Source organism: Sorex fumeus, unplaced genomic scaffold (genome assembly GCF_029834395.1).
Source record: "Sorex fumeus unplaced genomic scaffold, SorFum_2.1 ptg000061l, whole genome shotgun sequence".
Classification (NCBI taxonomy): Eukaryota; Metazoa; Chordata; class Mammalia; order Eulipotyphla; family Soricidae; genus Sorex; species Sorex fumeus.
In genome coordinates this window covers 14,442,502-14,458,492 of record NW_026606118.1, presented here as the reverse complement: position 1 = coordinate 14,458,492, position 15,991 = coordinate 14,442,502, and positions in this window count along the sequence as shown.

Below are 15,991 nucleotides of genomic sequence, written 5' to 3'. Positions count from 1 at the left end.
TCTGTGGCTTACAATACTGCTAATGTACATAATTCTAAACCCACATCCATCCAGAAGGTACCCACCTACCTCCCTCAGGACCCAGCACACCTCCCTTTCAACCATGTCGCATTTTTCAAAAGAATGCTAGGAATTAAGGGCAACTGAGCCATAAGCTGAGAAAACACATGCCCAGGAGTGAATATATTCGGAGCCAATTAACTCCCAAGTTACAAAAGCATAGCATAAACTGTCTTCCTGTGTTTATACAAAAAGGACAATGCTCTGAAGTAAACTATGCAAGAGGACATAAGAGAAGGAGAAAAGCAATATTAAACTTACAAATACAAAATCAGAGATTTCTGAGAAATTTGACTTTACAAGTCACAGGTACTTTTTAGGGGGAAATGGTGACTAACTGGTTAAGAAAGAGAGCACTGAGAAGAGGTTAAAGATAAACACAGAAAAATGGGAGTGCCTCGGGACACTGCGATGGGTGTAACCAATAAACCTAACCTCCCTGGGAACAGGGAAAAAGACAAACCAGTGTTATCCTACAGTTCATAATTAGGACTCAGGTACAAATGTACAGAGTTCAGTTTTTTTTTCTTTTTTTGTAGTAGTACTGCTATTTATTCAGCCACTGATTAGCTGATTGAATTGTGCATGAACTCCACCTTACTTTTTTTTTCCTTTTTCCATTTTTTATAATTTTATTTATTGAATCACTGTGAGAGCAGCTACAAAGCTTTTGGGTCTAAGTCTCAGTCATACAATGAAACACCCGTACCTTCACCAGTGCCCATTCTCCACCACCAAAAATCCCAGTATACCCCCATCCCACACCCTTCCCCTGCCTGTGGGGCAGATGATTTCTACATTACTCTCTCTCTACTTTGATCACATTCACTATTTCGACACCAGACCCACCATTATTTAAGATTTTATCCCAACACTCAGATCTGCTGAAAAGGCAACAATAGACAATTTGTGTTCTATTGCTGGTTATTAATAACATATGATGTCGTGTGGCTGCAGTAGGGCCATGTGGTTTTGAAATTCTGAAATTTTAACACTTAAATCTGGAGGGTTTAGAGATCTGCTCCTGAGTCTTTGGGATCATGGCCGTTGAGCAGCTTGATGAGGAGCCAAAGAGGCCATTCGTGGGCGATGACTTGGGGTCTCATTGGGGTGGGGAGGAAAGGCCCGGCTCCACCTCCCCCCCCATCCCGTGAGACCCAACAAGTTTCGTCACTGCGGGCCCAAGCCTGACTGTCCAATGGTCTCTGGAGGATGACAGCCACCAAGTCACCAAGAGGGAGCAGGCGGAGGGACAGCACCCATTCCCCCCTGGGGTGGCCCGGTGACAGTAACCTACTGCGGGGTCCGGACACATTTCTGACAAAAGCCGCTGGGTTTTGAGATTTGTTTCTGAGTCTCTGGGATCATGGCCATTAAGCAGCTTGATCAGGAGCCAGAGAGGCCATTCATGGGCAATGACTTGGGGTCTCGTTGGGGTGGGGAGGACAAGCCCGGCTCCACCCTCATCCCGTGAGGCCCTGTGTGTCTCGTCACTGGGGGTCCAAATGTGACTATCCAGTGGCCTCAGACAGATGGCGGCCACTGGGCCGCCATGGGGAACAGGCCAAGGCACGAAACCTATTCCCACCTGGGTTGGCCCAGCATCGGTAGCCTACTGCAGAGACCAGACGCATTTCTACCTAAAGCCACTGGGTTCTGAGATTCGTTTCTGAGTCTCTGGGATCATGTCCATTAAGCAGTTCAATCAGGAACCAAAGAGGCCTTGCCTCCAATTATATAGCTGAGCCGGAGGTGGTTTGTGGGTGTGTTTCCCACATACCTAACTTTTGGCCGTTTACTTTCTTGGTAAACTTTGCCCCAAGTTTTGGGGGTCTGGCCAAAGGCACAGCAGCAATTTTGGGGTATCTGGAAGTCTGAAGGCGCCATCAGGCTGCTGATGCACTCGCCTCACAGGTACAGATTGACCTGCTGGCGGCACCATACCTCCCAGAGTTCAGTTTTGTAATAGTTTTCAGCAAATTTTCATACAGTGCCATTTCATTTGTGAAAGGATACTATTCAGATATTTTCTGCATACTTTTGTCACAATTTGTCTCCTTTGTGGGTATTTTCTTTTCCAGCATCCCCTGAGCACTTCCAGGAGTAACTCCTGAGTGCAGAGCCAGGAGTATCCTTTGAGCATTGCCAGTTGTCATCCAAAAAGTCAAAAGAAAAAAGAAAAAAAGAAAGTCATGTTCAGTTACTTTTTTAAAAATTGAATGACCCTGAGGTACACAGTTACAAAGTTGTTCATGATTCAGTCAGTCATACAGTGTTCGAACACCTGTCCTTTCACCAATGTACATTTCTCATCCTGTTCCTAGTTTCACTCCCGCCTTCCCTTCCAACCTGCCTCCATGACAGACACTTGTGTTCTTTTTCTCTTTCTTGTCCTCTTCTCTCTCTTTCCTTTTGGACATTATGGTTTGCAATACAGGTACTGAAAGGTTATCATGTTTATCCCTTTTTCTCCTTTAGCATGCAATTCTTGTCCAGAGTGATCATTTCCAACTATCATTGTCAGAGTGGTCCCTTCTTTTTCCTAACTTCCCTCCCCCACCACCTCTTGTGGCAAGATTCCAAGTGATGGATCAGTCCTTCTGTCCCTTGTTTCTACTGTCCTTGGGTATTAGTCTCATACTATGTTTTTTTTTTATATCCCATAAATGAGTGTAATCATTCTATGTCTGTCCCACTCTGACTCATTCCACTCAGCATGATATTCTTCATGTCCATCTAATGTACAAGAAAATTTCATGATTTTTTTCCCCAAATTGTTTCATAGTATTCCATTGTGTAGATATACCATAGTTTCTTTATCCAGTTTTCTGTTTTGGAGAACTTGGGTTATTTTCAGATTATGGCTATTGTTTATAGTGCTATAATGAACATAGGAGAGCAGATGGGATTTTTTTCTTTTTGGGTCACAACTGTCGATGCATAGGGGTTACTCCTGGCTCTGTACTCAGGAATTACCTGACGGTACTCAAGGGACCCTATGGGATGCTGGGAATTGATCCCCGGTCGGCCGCGTGCAAGGCAAATGCCCTACCTGCTATGCTATTGCTCCAGCCCCCAGATGGAATTTTTGAAGAATGTTTTTATGAACTACTTATCCTATACCCACCAAACATATGATTTTTATACCCACCAAAATAAAGACTTTTATTGTAACTTTCACAAAAAAAGAAAAGGACAACACCACAACACCACTTTTTTTCTGAATAAGATTGTGCTTAATTTAAAATTTTAAATTACTGAAGATAGGCATTTAAGAGAAACACAATTGTTCCAATTTGCTCAAATAGGTAAAGAATTCAACAAATAGAACCTAAATATTGCTACCTCTCAAAGGAAGATGTCCCAGTGCTCAGCTGCCTCAGTTCTTCCTTGTCATCCACATCTGACAGTGTCCTCCACAGTCTCTGTTAGCTCAGATCCAGAACAGAAGATGTGCAAGCTTGTCTAATCCCGTGATACTGATGCTGGGAGTAATTGAACCAGAGTAACAGGATTAGTAGTGCCTTTGCAATCAACCTTTATTGTTCACACACACACACACACACACACACACACACACACATATTTCTTTCCGGCCAGAATTTCATGACTGTAACTAGAATTTCTCAATTTCTCCTTGACCTATTTAAGCTTCTGACATCTCTTCCTCTCCAATATCCTAGGATCAAGTCAATTTCTCCTTCTTGCTGTCCTCACCTTCAACCTGCGAAGCTTTCTGTTTTGGCACATTGTTCTGTCAAGAATTCTGATTTTCACTGGGCTAGAACTTGGTGTCCTTGAAAGTTTACCCCAAGGGCCAGAGCAATAATACAATATATAGGGCATTTGCCTTGCATGCAGTAAACTCGGGTCGAATCCCCTGTATCCTGTATGGTTCTTTGAGCACCATTCAGAGTAATTCCTGAGTGCAGAGCTAGGGGTAACCCTGAGCACTGCAAGTGTTGACCAAAAACAAAAACAAAAAACAAAGAAAGAAAAAGTTGACCACAAATATCACCCTCCATTATACATTTCTGACACTTAAAATTTATTAGTCAAGGCTCTCCAGGGAGATAGAAACAGGGGAGACAGGCAGAAGAAAGACTGGGAGAAAAAAATTAATTAAATGAAAACTAGAGGGGCCAGAGAGATAGTACAGTGGGTAGGGTATTGGTTTTACATGCAGTGGACCCAGGTTCAATCCCTGGCATCCCTATATAGTCGATCGAGCACCACCAGGAGTAATTCCTGAGTGCAGAGCCAGGAGTATCCCCTGAATATCGCTAGGTGTGACCAAAAGAGCAAAAACAAAACAAAACAAAAAAACCCCAAAAATCAGGGGCTGGAGCAATAGCACAGCGGGTAGGGCATTTGCCTTGCAAGAAGATGGCCTAGGTTCGATTCCCAGCATCCCATATGGTCCCCCGAGCACGGCCAGGAGTGATTCTTGAGTGCATGAACCAGGAATAACTCCTGTGCATTGCCGGGTGTGACCCAAAAAAAAAAAAAAAAAAAGGCAACTAGAAACTGCATGGTTTGACTGAAGGGTTCCTAAATTCCTTGGGAGAAAATTCTGGCAAATACAACTAACACAGAAGAGAGAGTTGAATTAGTATTACTATTGAGATTAGATCAATGTGTGTGTTTGTGTGTGTGTTTGTGTGTGTGTTGTGTGTGTATGTGTGAGAAAAATCCAGATCCCGGAACCCGGAACCGCGCGGCCGCATTCGCGGCCGCGCGACATCTTATCAGAACTTTTCTTTATGACATCTTATTATCTCATTCCTACTTTGGACAAACTTGCAGGCTTTCGAATGTAGCCTGCCCACAGGGCAGAGTCTGGCAAACTCCCCGTGGCCTACCAAATATGCCAAATACCAGTAACAATGATGGGTCTCATTCTCCTAAAGAGCCGTGAATATAATCTCAGGGCTAGGATGAAAGAGACGTTACTGGGGCCTGCTCGAGGCAATCGACGATTAACAGGATGATGAAATGAAAAATACATAAGATTATAGACTTTTATTATTACTTACCCTTCTTTCTATATTTTTACCTCACCGAATGAGATGAAACTCTGTCATACCTCCTCACTTCTCTACCATTATCCTCATAGCCACCTGTTTTCTACATAATAGAAGTGACTGGCTATACTAGAACCCTTTCTTCACCCATTAGTTTCTTTCCCCTTTCTGCATTCCACTACCAATATCGCCACAGTGGTTGCAACCAAGTAGGTTATATCTGCACTGCTGGATTCTATAGCCAGCAGGAGCTGAGGCAACATTCCTGTGTTTTGGAGTCTGGACAAGACTTCCACACAAATATTTCCATGTCAGAACCACCAGTCATGACCTAGGTAACAGTCCAGTCCAAGATCATGGCCTTCAGCTCATCATCATGACTGTGGAAACCCATCACTGGCTTCTCATCCTTTGTTAGGGAAAAACAAGTTCTTTATGGTGACAGGTACTGTGCAGAACTGAGTGTGAAGAGAAGGGGAGAAAAGACCAGGAGTGAGGTGTGGAAAGGTGAATGGTCAACCTACACTCAGTTTATGATCAGATCTTTCTCATCCTAGAGAAGTGATAAAGTAATAGAATTTAATTAGGCCTAAATCTCTGCACAATTAATTCAGTGCTTGAGATTTAGATAGCGATGGCTATAATGACAGAGATTATTATTATTATGCCTTAAAAACCAGAGAATCAGGGTGTCAGAATTATAAGACACAGTTCGGTTCCAAAACCCAGGATTACCAATGATCATGCACAAGGATAGAAGAATCCCAGCTTAACCTGAGAATAAATTCTCTCTTTTGCCCAAACTGCACCCCTGCCCCATTTTATCCTCTTAAGGTCTCCTGGTCTAGATGATATGCACCCTCTTAGTGAAGGTAACTTTTTTTTTCATTCTACTGACTCAAAATTTAATCTTTTTGAGAAACAATCTCACATACAAATCCACAGGGAATGTCACTCACTTCATGGGACATCACTTAGTCTGGGCAATTGGATATATTAAGTTAACCAAGACAGAGCCATCAAATTGCTTGATATATAATCAGACAATCTTAGCTTGCAATTTCTATAATGCCTCATTTTTAAAGGTACAGGCCCACACTAAGTTTTACCTGTTGATTCTAAAAGACTAAAGCAAAATCAGCTCTGACTCACACCAGATTCCTTTCTTAGGAGAGGCCCACTTGAGGGGTGACAGTAATCAGATGGGAGCAGCATAGTGGTTCTTCATGATGTGTAATAGTGAGGGGATCTTCCAATGAACCATAAAGGTAAGACAAAGGGGTAATCCATCCCATGATGAAGGTAAGAAGACCTTCCAGGTAAATTGAAAGGCTGGAGTTCAGGATTGGGTTCTCACATAAGTTGATTTCATGGTGGCATCTATGGCAGAAAATCAGCTCTAACGTAGGACAAGATGAGATAAAAGGCAGTTATCTCTGGATACTCTGTATTTTTGTGTCTCTGATGCAGTCACCTGGTAGCCAGGTCCCTATAGACAGAGGATTTCAAGCCAGCTGAGAGGCCCTGCTTTAAGCTAAGTGTTTTGGAAGACAAATGGAGTTGACACTCACAGAACTGAACCAGAGTCCACTGAATCTGAGTATGCAGAGCCACGGACATGGAGGGTAAATTCTAACAGATTGAGCACACAGACTGTTCTATTCTCAGCACTAGAGGGTGAAGTGGGGGGGAAGGATCGACCCCTTCAAAGTTTTGTGTTCTTGTGTTCACTGTACTCAGCAAACTCTGAAGTCATTGGCATACTTAGCCCATGGTGGTCATCAGGAAGATCAGTCAGTATTGATGAAGATCTCAGTGTAGACAGTTGTTAACCTTAGTCACATAGTAGAGTCATGTAAGGAATATTTCCAGAAATTAAAATAGTAGAACCCACAGTATATTTGTCCAATTTTTCTTATGTGTATAAGACTGAAAATCATTGACTACTGGGAAGAAAGCTGACAGATCTGGGCCTCTTCTTCAGTAAACAGAGGGCAGAGCCCTTGAACCAAATAAGAGCCTTAGTTTTTTAAAAAAAGATTTGTTAAGTGGACATAATATCTACATGAAGCCTCCCTCTTCATTAAATATTTATTGATACAATGTTATCAGTGTTGATTTCTTATATGCATTGCATCAATTGCCGCAGGTGTGGGTGGTTAATATTCACAAAAATTACACTCCCAGGTCTGAAGGTTTGATGATTCACTAGTCAAAAATGAAGACGCCAGCTGGACCATATTCACACTTACGATGCTTTGGGGAAAGTATGGTCATTGCTTTCTCAGCTGCTTCTGTGACCACATCAAAGCCAATTTTGCCTTTATTTTGGCATGGCTGGTACATGTGCCTCTGCAAGTGTGGGAGCATATTTTCACTGAAACTTGTGCTCCCACATGCTCAGGTGGCAGCAACAATCCCTCTGCTCACTCCTCAGGCCTCAAGCTCACAGCCTGTGCTTCAGAGATTCATTCTCTACCGACCAAGTGAGACAGCCAGGCAACCAAGACCCAGTGTTCCTGATGAATCTGACGAAAGCTGAGCACAGGACTGGGTCCGGGTCATACTGTGGAAAATTTCTATCAGCCACCCCATTCCCTGTGTGAATTTTATTCTCTTCCATCATGCTTCTCTACAGGCAATAAAGTGTCCACCAATTTCAGGTCAGAATCCACAACTTGAGATTCTCAGAGATGCAGAGTCACTGCAGATCGACCTGGCCCTCTCCGGACAGAGATTTCTGGATCCTTTCATAATGTGACCAAGTCCCCAGCCTCAAAGACCCAGCACCCTCCACCCAGATGCCGCTCTGAGAATGACTCGACTCAGCTTCAGGAATAATCTGGAGATACATTGGCAGCTGTTCAGTTCAGCTTCAAAGTTCTTGAAGTTCCCAGAGCCACGAGCCCAGTAGAGCACAGTAAAGACATTGGGAATGGTCCATAGAAGCCCACTAAGCTCAATGAGTAAAAATAATAAAATATAAGGCTCAACTAGCACCTAACAGCTTAGTAAATGCTCAATGACTTCAGTAACACCATTATGTCATATATGTTATAGCAAACTACCTAAAATCAATTCTTTTGTGCCTGTTAAGGGAACAGGCTTCAGGGGCGGGTGAGAAACTGGGGACAGTGATGGTCAGTGATGGTCAGAGATGGTCACACTGGTGGTGGGATGGGTGTTGGGTCATTGAATATCTGAAACAACTGTATTATGAACAACTTTGTGAATCATGGTGTTTACTTACAAAAGAGAAAAAAAAAGAATCCACAACTCTGGGAATAAAGACTCTTGCTCTTTCAAGTAAAGTAGACAAAAGAGTGCTCACCATGGGTCACAGTTCCCTGCCATGTGCTTTCATCTAATTATTGGTGGCCCTACTGATGAAGTCATGACTATGTGTGAGATGAAAAGGAGACGTGTTTTGCTGATAACCTGAAAACTTACCGACTCCCAAAAAGCCCAAATATCTTTTCAGCCCCTTCTGTTTCTTAATTTTATTACTTGTTTTTTAAATTTTCATTTATTTTAATGTGGACAAAATCTACAAATATTGATATAATTCTAGAATTAAAATTGATTAGATAACAAATGCAATATTAAAATCAGTGGATTTACAAATCAATCGATGTGAAAATTGTCAAATCAGACCACAGGGTTGTTAAATCCTTGTCTACGAATTGAGTTAAGTGTTACTTTAGGAGGTCTCAGAGACTTCAGGGTTGGTCCAGAGATTTTAGGATCTATGCTCTGTTCACATGGCAGTGGCTGTTGGGGGATGGGCATGGCTGTGCTGTGGTGCTTTCAGAATTGGAGACGAGTTGGTGGGGGGGCCTACCCACTCCAACTCCAAAAAGAACACCAGAGTTCTCAGTCTAGGGAGCAGGAACCTGAAATCATTCACAGATTGGCATCTCTGCAGAGAATATTCGTGCGTGGTGGAGTGGTGGAGTTGAGCCCTGGGCATGACTGCAGTGGCGGGGTGAGGCTGCTGCTGCCAGAGCACTGGGTCTGCCTCCCTGCACCAGTGATAAATACAGTTTAGCTGCCTGGGCATGTACCTCCTGGGAGGTTTAACCAGGACTTCCTGTTTTTTAATTTAGAGAGAGAGTGAGAGGCTGCTCTTTGCTCCTACAAAATAAAGGCCCTTCCCCTGTATTTGTCTCCAACAGCTTTCTTAATTCTGTAGCCTACGTTCTAGTGTACACTGTAACACAAGCTTTGGGCCCATTTATCATTCAAGCTTAACCAAAAAGTCTGAAGCAAGATGCCCAGGATCTAATTTGGGGATCCATTTTGAATCCCCTCTGGAATGAAAAAAAAAAGACTCTTTCCCAAGTCAGACAGTTCACATCCCTCTTTCCCATGATTCCCTTTAAGTAATTGAATATTTAAAAGACTTCCTGTTTCCATGGTCCCAAATCTCCAGTCCATCCATTAGTGCCTTTCAGCATATGGGCACAGAGTGCTGTGAGTAGGAGACCCTGTAGAATATATTTAGGAGTGTTCTGTTTTATTTCAAAGAACAGTTTGAGCAGGACGTGCCTCAGTTGTCCTTTGAAATTTTGAAGAATTCTGTCTGTTCCGTCTTTTCTAGTTTATTATGTTGTGAGGTGAGATTGAGACTTTTCTTGTTAATATATGTAGGCCTATGTTAGGATAGCTTCCCCTTACTCTTGTTTTTCTGCTGCAATCCATAGGTGGTGATACCTTGTGTCTTTGATTTCATTGTTCTATCAGTAGTTTTATTTTCTATTTGATATATAACTGTTATTCAGAAGCATGTCATTAAGTTGCCACATGGTTGATATTTTTCCCATTTTCTTTCAGGCTGCTGATTTCTAGTCTCCTACCATTGTGAATTTTTTAAAAATGCTCAATATTAGTCTTAAACTTTATTTGTTTGGGGGCCGGTCACACCCAGTTGTACTCAGGGTTTACTCCTGGCTATCTGTTCAGGAATCACTCTTGGCGGGGCTCTGAGAACCTGATGAAATGCCATGCAGCCCACTGATCTCTCTGGCTCATGTTTAATATTTATTAAGCTTATTGAAGTGTGCTGTGTATTATGTTTCCCTGAGAATGTCCCAAGTGAACTTGAGATGATATATATGCTATTTACTCTGGGGATGGAAGTTTCTGTACCTATCTTTTAAAATACTTTAATATCATTATTTTCCTGTTAATGTGTAGTCCGTTGTTATAAGTAGTGTGTTGAGAGTCCGTGCAGCTATTTTGTTGAGGACTGTATATAAGTGTTTGGTGTATTTGGTGTGTCCGTACTGGATGCACATATACTGAGGACTATTGTATCTTCTTGACTGATTGCAGTGCTGGGAATCAAATCATTGTCACAGCTGCAGTCACACACAAGACAAGTGCATTAATCTCTAATCTCTGTAATATTTTTCTGGTCCAAGATTTTGTATTCTTGTGCTGCTTTTTGCCAGGGGGAACGCTTTTCTGCATTTCTTCAGAGGAGGTCTGCACCCCTTTTTACTTTTTCTTTTTGAGTCACACCCAGTGATGCTCAGGGGTTGCTCCTGGCTCTGCACGAAGGAGCACTCAGGAATTACTCCTGGCAGTGTTTAAGGGAACATATGGGATGCTGGGGATTGAACTCGGGTCTGCCACGTGCAAGGCAAATACCCTACCAGCTGTACTGTTATGCAAATGTATAACAAATATAAAGCATCACTCTAAAATTTGATTTTTTTCTTTTTCTTTTTTGAATTATTTTTTAATCACTGAGATACAGTTACAAAGCTATCCTGTTTGAGTTTCAGTCATATAATGATCCATCACCCAACCCTTCACCAGTGCATATCTTCCACCATCAAGGACCCCAGTATCCACCCCATCCTACCCCTCCCCCTGCCTCTATGGCAGACAATCTCCCCCCATACTCTCTTTTGTGTTGCTTGTTATAAACAGCACAAGATGTTGCACGGCCGTGAGAGTGACTGCATGCTCCTGGAACTCCAAAATTCCAGATAATTAAAAATTTCCAGATAATTAGGGTCTGGAGAAATCTCCGCAGCAAGCTGCTTGGTTGGGAGATTCTTTTGTGTCTCAGGATTGGCCAGTAAGGAGCTTAACTAGCAGCCCGAGACAGGTTGTGGGCGTGACCTCCAGGGTCCCATGAGGACTGGGGGAGGGGGAGCGGGGATGAGAAGAACCGGCCTATCCCATATTCCCTGAGGCCTGGAGTTTGCCATTACTGAACATGCGTACCTGGACTTCTCATTGGATTCTTTTTTTTTTTAATTTTTAAAAATTTTTATTAGTGAGACACCATGAGATACAGTTGTAGACCTACAAATTTTTGTGCTTGGGTTTCAATTATACAATGATCAAATACTCATCCCTTCACCAGTGCCCATTTCCCACCACCACAGATCCTAGTATCCCTCCCACCCCTCATCCCCCCCCGCCCCCATCCCACCCTGCCTCTGTGGCAGGGCATTCCATTTTGTTCTCTCTCTCCTATTGGGTGTTGTGGTTTGCAAAAGAGGCACTGAGTGGCAATCATGTTTGGTCTATGGTCTACTCTCATCATGCATTTCCCATCCTGAGAGGAACCTCCCAACACCCTTCATTTGGTGCTCCCTTCTCTATCTGAGCTGCCTTTTCCCCTAGCATGTATGGCTGGTCTCCAAGCCATGGAGTAAAACTCCTGGTACTAATCTCGGTCATTCTTGGGTGTTAGTCTCCTATTTTGTTACTTTATGTTCCCCAGATGAAAGGGAACCTCATTGGATTCTGGAAGTTGGCTGCTGCTGGGGTTTTTAGAGGGCAGGTGGAGGGACCACACCTACTCCCATCTGAGGCACCCTGGTGAAGTCGACCTGGCTTAAAGTCCGGAGGTATCTCTGCAGTGAGCTGCTCCATTCAGAGATTCTTTTGTGTGTCTCTGAATCATGGCCCTTTTTTCATCTTTTCCAGAGAAATAAACTATTGGCATGTACTCTGCAGGGCATGCTTGCTCGCGGCTGTCCCTAACTGCAGTTTTTGATCTCTTTGAGATTCATGGGTCTCTGACATCACTTAATCCTAAATAGGATTGGCAGAACACTAGATGAAGGACAACCATGCGAGCAAGCAGGGTTCCGCAAAGGATTCAGCACCATCAACCATATCCACACGATAACCAAGCTCATTGAGGTTTCTCGGGAGTTCAAGATGCTGCTCTGTTTAACGTTCATTGATTTAAAGAAGGCCTTTGATTCTGTTGAGACGGAAGCGGTCATTGAAGCCCTAGCCAATCAGGGCATTCAAGCCCAATACATCAGGATCCTCCATGAGCTGTATTGCGGATTCACTACCAGGATCTCACCATTCTACAAAGAAGTGATCGTTGATGTCAAGAGAGGGGTACGGCAGGGTGATACCATTTCACCGAAACTCTTCAGTGCCACCCTCGAGAACATCATGCGATGACTGGAATGGGAAGGAATGGGAGTGAAGATAGATGGTCGGCAATTACACCACCTCCGCTTTGCTGATGACATTGTTTTAATAACACCAAACATCAGCCAAGCGGCACAAATGCTGGCCGACTTTGACCGTGAGTGTGGAAAGGTAGGACTAGAGCTGAATCTTACGAAGACAATGTTCATGAGAAACAGCCTCGTTCCTGGTCCCCCATTCGCTCTCAATGGAACGACCATCTCCAAATGCAACAGCTATGTGTACCTAGGTCGAGAGGTCAACATGACAAATGACCTGGCACCCGAGCTGCGCAGGAGGAAGAGAGCGGCTTGGAACGCCTTCAAGAACGTCGAAGAAATAGCTAAGAGGACGAAGAACCTCCGGCTCCGGGCACATCTCTTTGATTCCACTGTTCTTCCTGCATTAACATATGCCTCAGAGACCTGGGCCCTACGCAAACAAGATGAGAACGCTATTCAGGTCTCCCAAAGAAGAATAGAAAGAGCTATGCTTGGAATATCACATTTCACTCAAATGAGAGAAAGAATCCGGAGTTCTGACATCCATCAACGATCAAAAATCAGGGACGCTGTCTCATTTGCCAACGTGTCGAAAATCAGATGGGCTGGTCACGTAATGAGATTTAAAGACGACCGCTGGACTAGAGCTGTTACCGACTGTATTCCACGGGATGTCAAAAGACCGCGGGGCCGCCCACCTACCAGATGGTCAGACTTCTTCGTCAAGATCATGAACGATCGGTTTGAGGCCCTTCATGTTCCCGGAGCGAACAGATGCCATTGGGCTACACTAGCACGCGACAGGGACAAATGGAGACGTTACTGGCACCTGCTCGAGCAAATCGACGACGGGAAGTTAAGTGATTAAGTGATTAAGTGACATCACTTGGTATCGCTTGTCATCCCGTTGATCATAGATTTGCTTGAGCGGGCACCAGTAAAGTCTCCATTTATCCCTGTTGCATGCTAGTGTAGCCCAATGGCGTCTGCTCGCTCAGGAACACGAAGAGCCTCAAACTGTTTGTTCAGGGTTTTGACAAAGATGTCGGACCACCTTGTAAGTGGGAGGCCACATGTTCTTTTGCCCTCTTGTGGAATCCAGTTGGCAACAGCTCTAGTTCAGCGGTCATCTCTAAATCACATTATGTGTCCGGCCCATCTGATTTTTGATGCCTTGGCAAATGAGACAGTGTCCCTGATTCTTGATCGTCGATGGAGGTTGGAACTCCGGATTTCTTCTCTCACTTGAGTGTCACGTGATATTCCAAGCATAACTGTTTCAATTCCTCTTTGGGGTATCTGAATAGCATTCTCACTGCTGCATTTGGAGATATTCATTCTGTTGAGGGCGGGTCTCTGAAAACAGTCCAATAAATAAGTTTGTATAGCCGAGTCGAAGGTGGTTCGTGGGCATGGCTCCCACATACCTAGCTTTTGGCTGTTTAATTTCTTGGTAAACTTGGCCCCATGTTGTTGGGGTCCGGCCAAAGGCACAGCAGCAATTTTGGGGTATCAGGAAATCTGAAGGCACCATCAGGCTGCTGAAGCACTCACCCCACAGGTACAGGTTGAACTGCTGGTGGCACCATACACCCAATTCTAAAATTTGTATAGACTTCTATCTCAAACCACATACAAGCACTAATTTCAAATGGATTTAAAATCATGATCTAAAACCTATATCTATTAAAGAAATTGAAGGCAAAATAGACAGGTCCCTCTACAATAGTGACCTTAGAGGAATCTTCAATGAGAAACCCTCCCCTAGCAGAGAACAAAGCAGAAATAAATGGGACTCCAAAACTATAAACCTTCTGCACTTTGAAACAAATAAGTCCAACTTAAAAGACACCTTACTGATTGGGAGAAAATATTCAGACATCTTACATCTAACAAAGGGCTGATATCCAAGATATATAAAACACACTCACAAATTTCAAACAACAATTATAGAGTTTGGAATTATTAACCATCACAGTACTATAAATCACAGAAACTTCAGGAATGAAAAAAAAAGGTATTTATAAATCACAGTATTTATAATAGTATTATAAATCACAGAACCTTAAGCAATAAAAAAGATTTCTTTTTATTTTTGGGTCACACCTGGCAATGCACAGGGGTTACTCCTGGCTCATGCACTCAGGAATTACTCCCAGCAGTGCTTGGGGGACCATATGGGATGCTGGGAATTGAACCCAGGTCGGCTGCACTCAAGACAAATGCCCTACCCGTTGTGCTATCACTCCAGCCCAATAAAAAAGGTTTGAAAAATATGAACAACCTGATCAATGGGGAGAGAGCTAAATAGACTTTTCCTCAAAAAAGACATGTGGTTGGCTAACAGGAATACAGAAGAGTGTTCATCATCACTAGTCACAAGGGGAATACATCAAAACAATAATGAGATGTCACCTCACAACAGAGAGAATAGAGTATATTTAAAAAAAGAATAATAATTACTGGCAGAATGTGTTGGAAAAGAATCATTCCTACCTGAAGGGGGAAATAATTATCTGTTTGACCCTCTAAGGGAAATAGACTGAAGACCTCAAAATATTAAGAACAGAACTTTCAATATGACCCAGCAATTCCATTCCTGGTCATCTACCCCAAGAAGACTAAAACACTAATTCAAAAAGATATATGCACTCCTATGCTCATCACAACACTATTTACAACAATCAACATTTGGAAATTGGACTGTTCAATTGTAAATACACACATGGAATACTACTTGGCTATCAGAAAAGATGAAATCTTGTAGTTTGTTTCAACTTGGATGATATTGAAATGTGGCATGATAAATGAGGTGAGTCAGAAAGAAGGGGCAAATACAAGATAATTTTGCTCCAAGATTTATACATCTATAGAGTAGATGCACAGGAGATGCACAGGAGCTTAGACAATTCCCAATAGCGACAAACTCTGAGATGCTATCAACAGAACTGGGAACCGAAGTGCAAAGGATGGTGGGGAAAGTGTGGAGCCTGGTGGCGGGCACTGGAGCAGATAAGACCCCATCTTGCAAAGCAGTCCTGAAGTGAGACCCTGCAGAAGGAAGCATTTGGGCAAAGTTGGCAAGAACAGGGTGTCAGCACCGGGTGTCCAATCTTGAGCCTCATTTGACCTCCAAGTCATATGTGCCCAACCAAGACACACAAACGATCATGTATGCTTAACGTGTCATCCCAACTATAGCATGTAGCCTTGATTGGGATTGGACCAGGGCAAAGCAGAGAAGAAAAGGTAACAGACCAATAATGCTAAACTTTACGTGATTGGACCTTCCTCTAAGCCGAGACCCTCTGTAAAATGTGTGTGTAACAATGAGATATCATCTCACACCAACAGTGACTGGCCCACATCCAAAATAACAAAAGCAACCAGTGATGGCGTGGATGTGGTGAGAAAGGGACTCTCCTTCACTGCTGGTGGGAATGCCAACTGGTT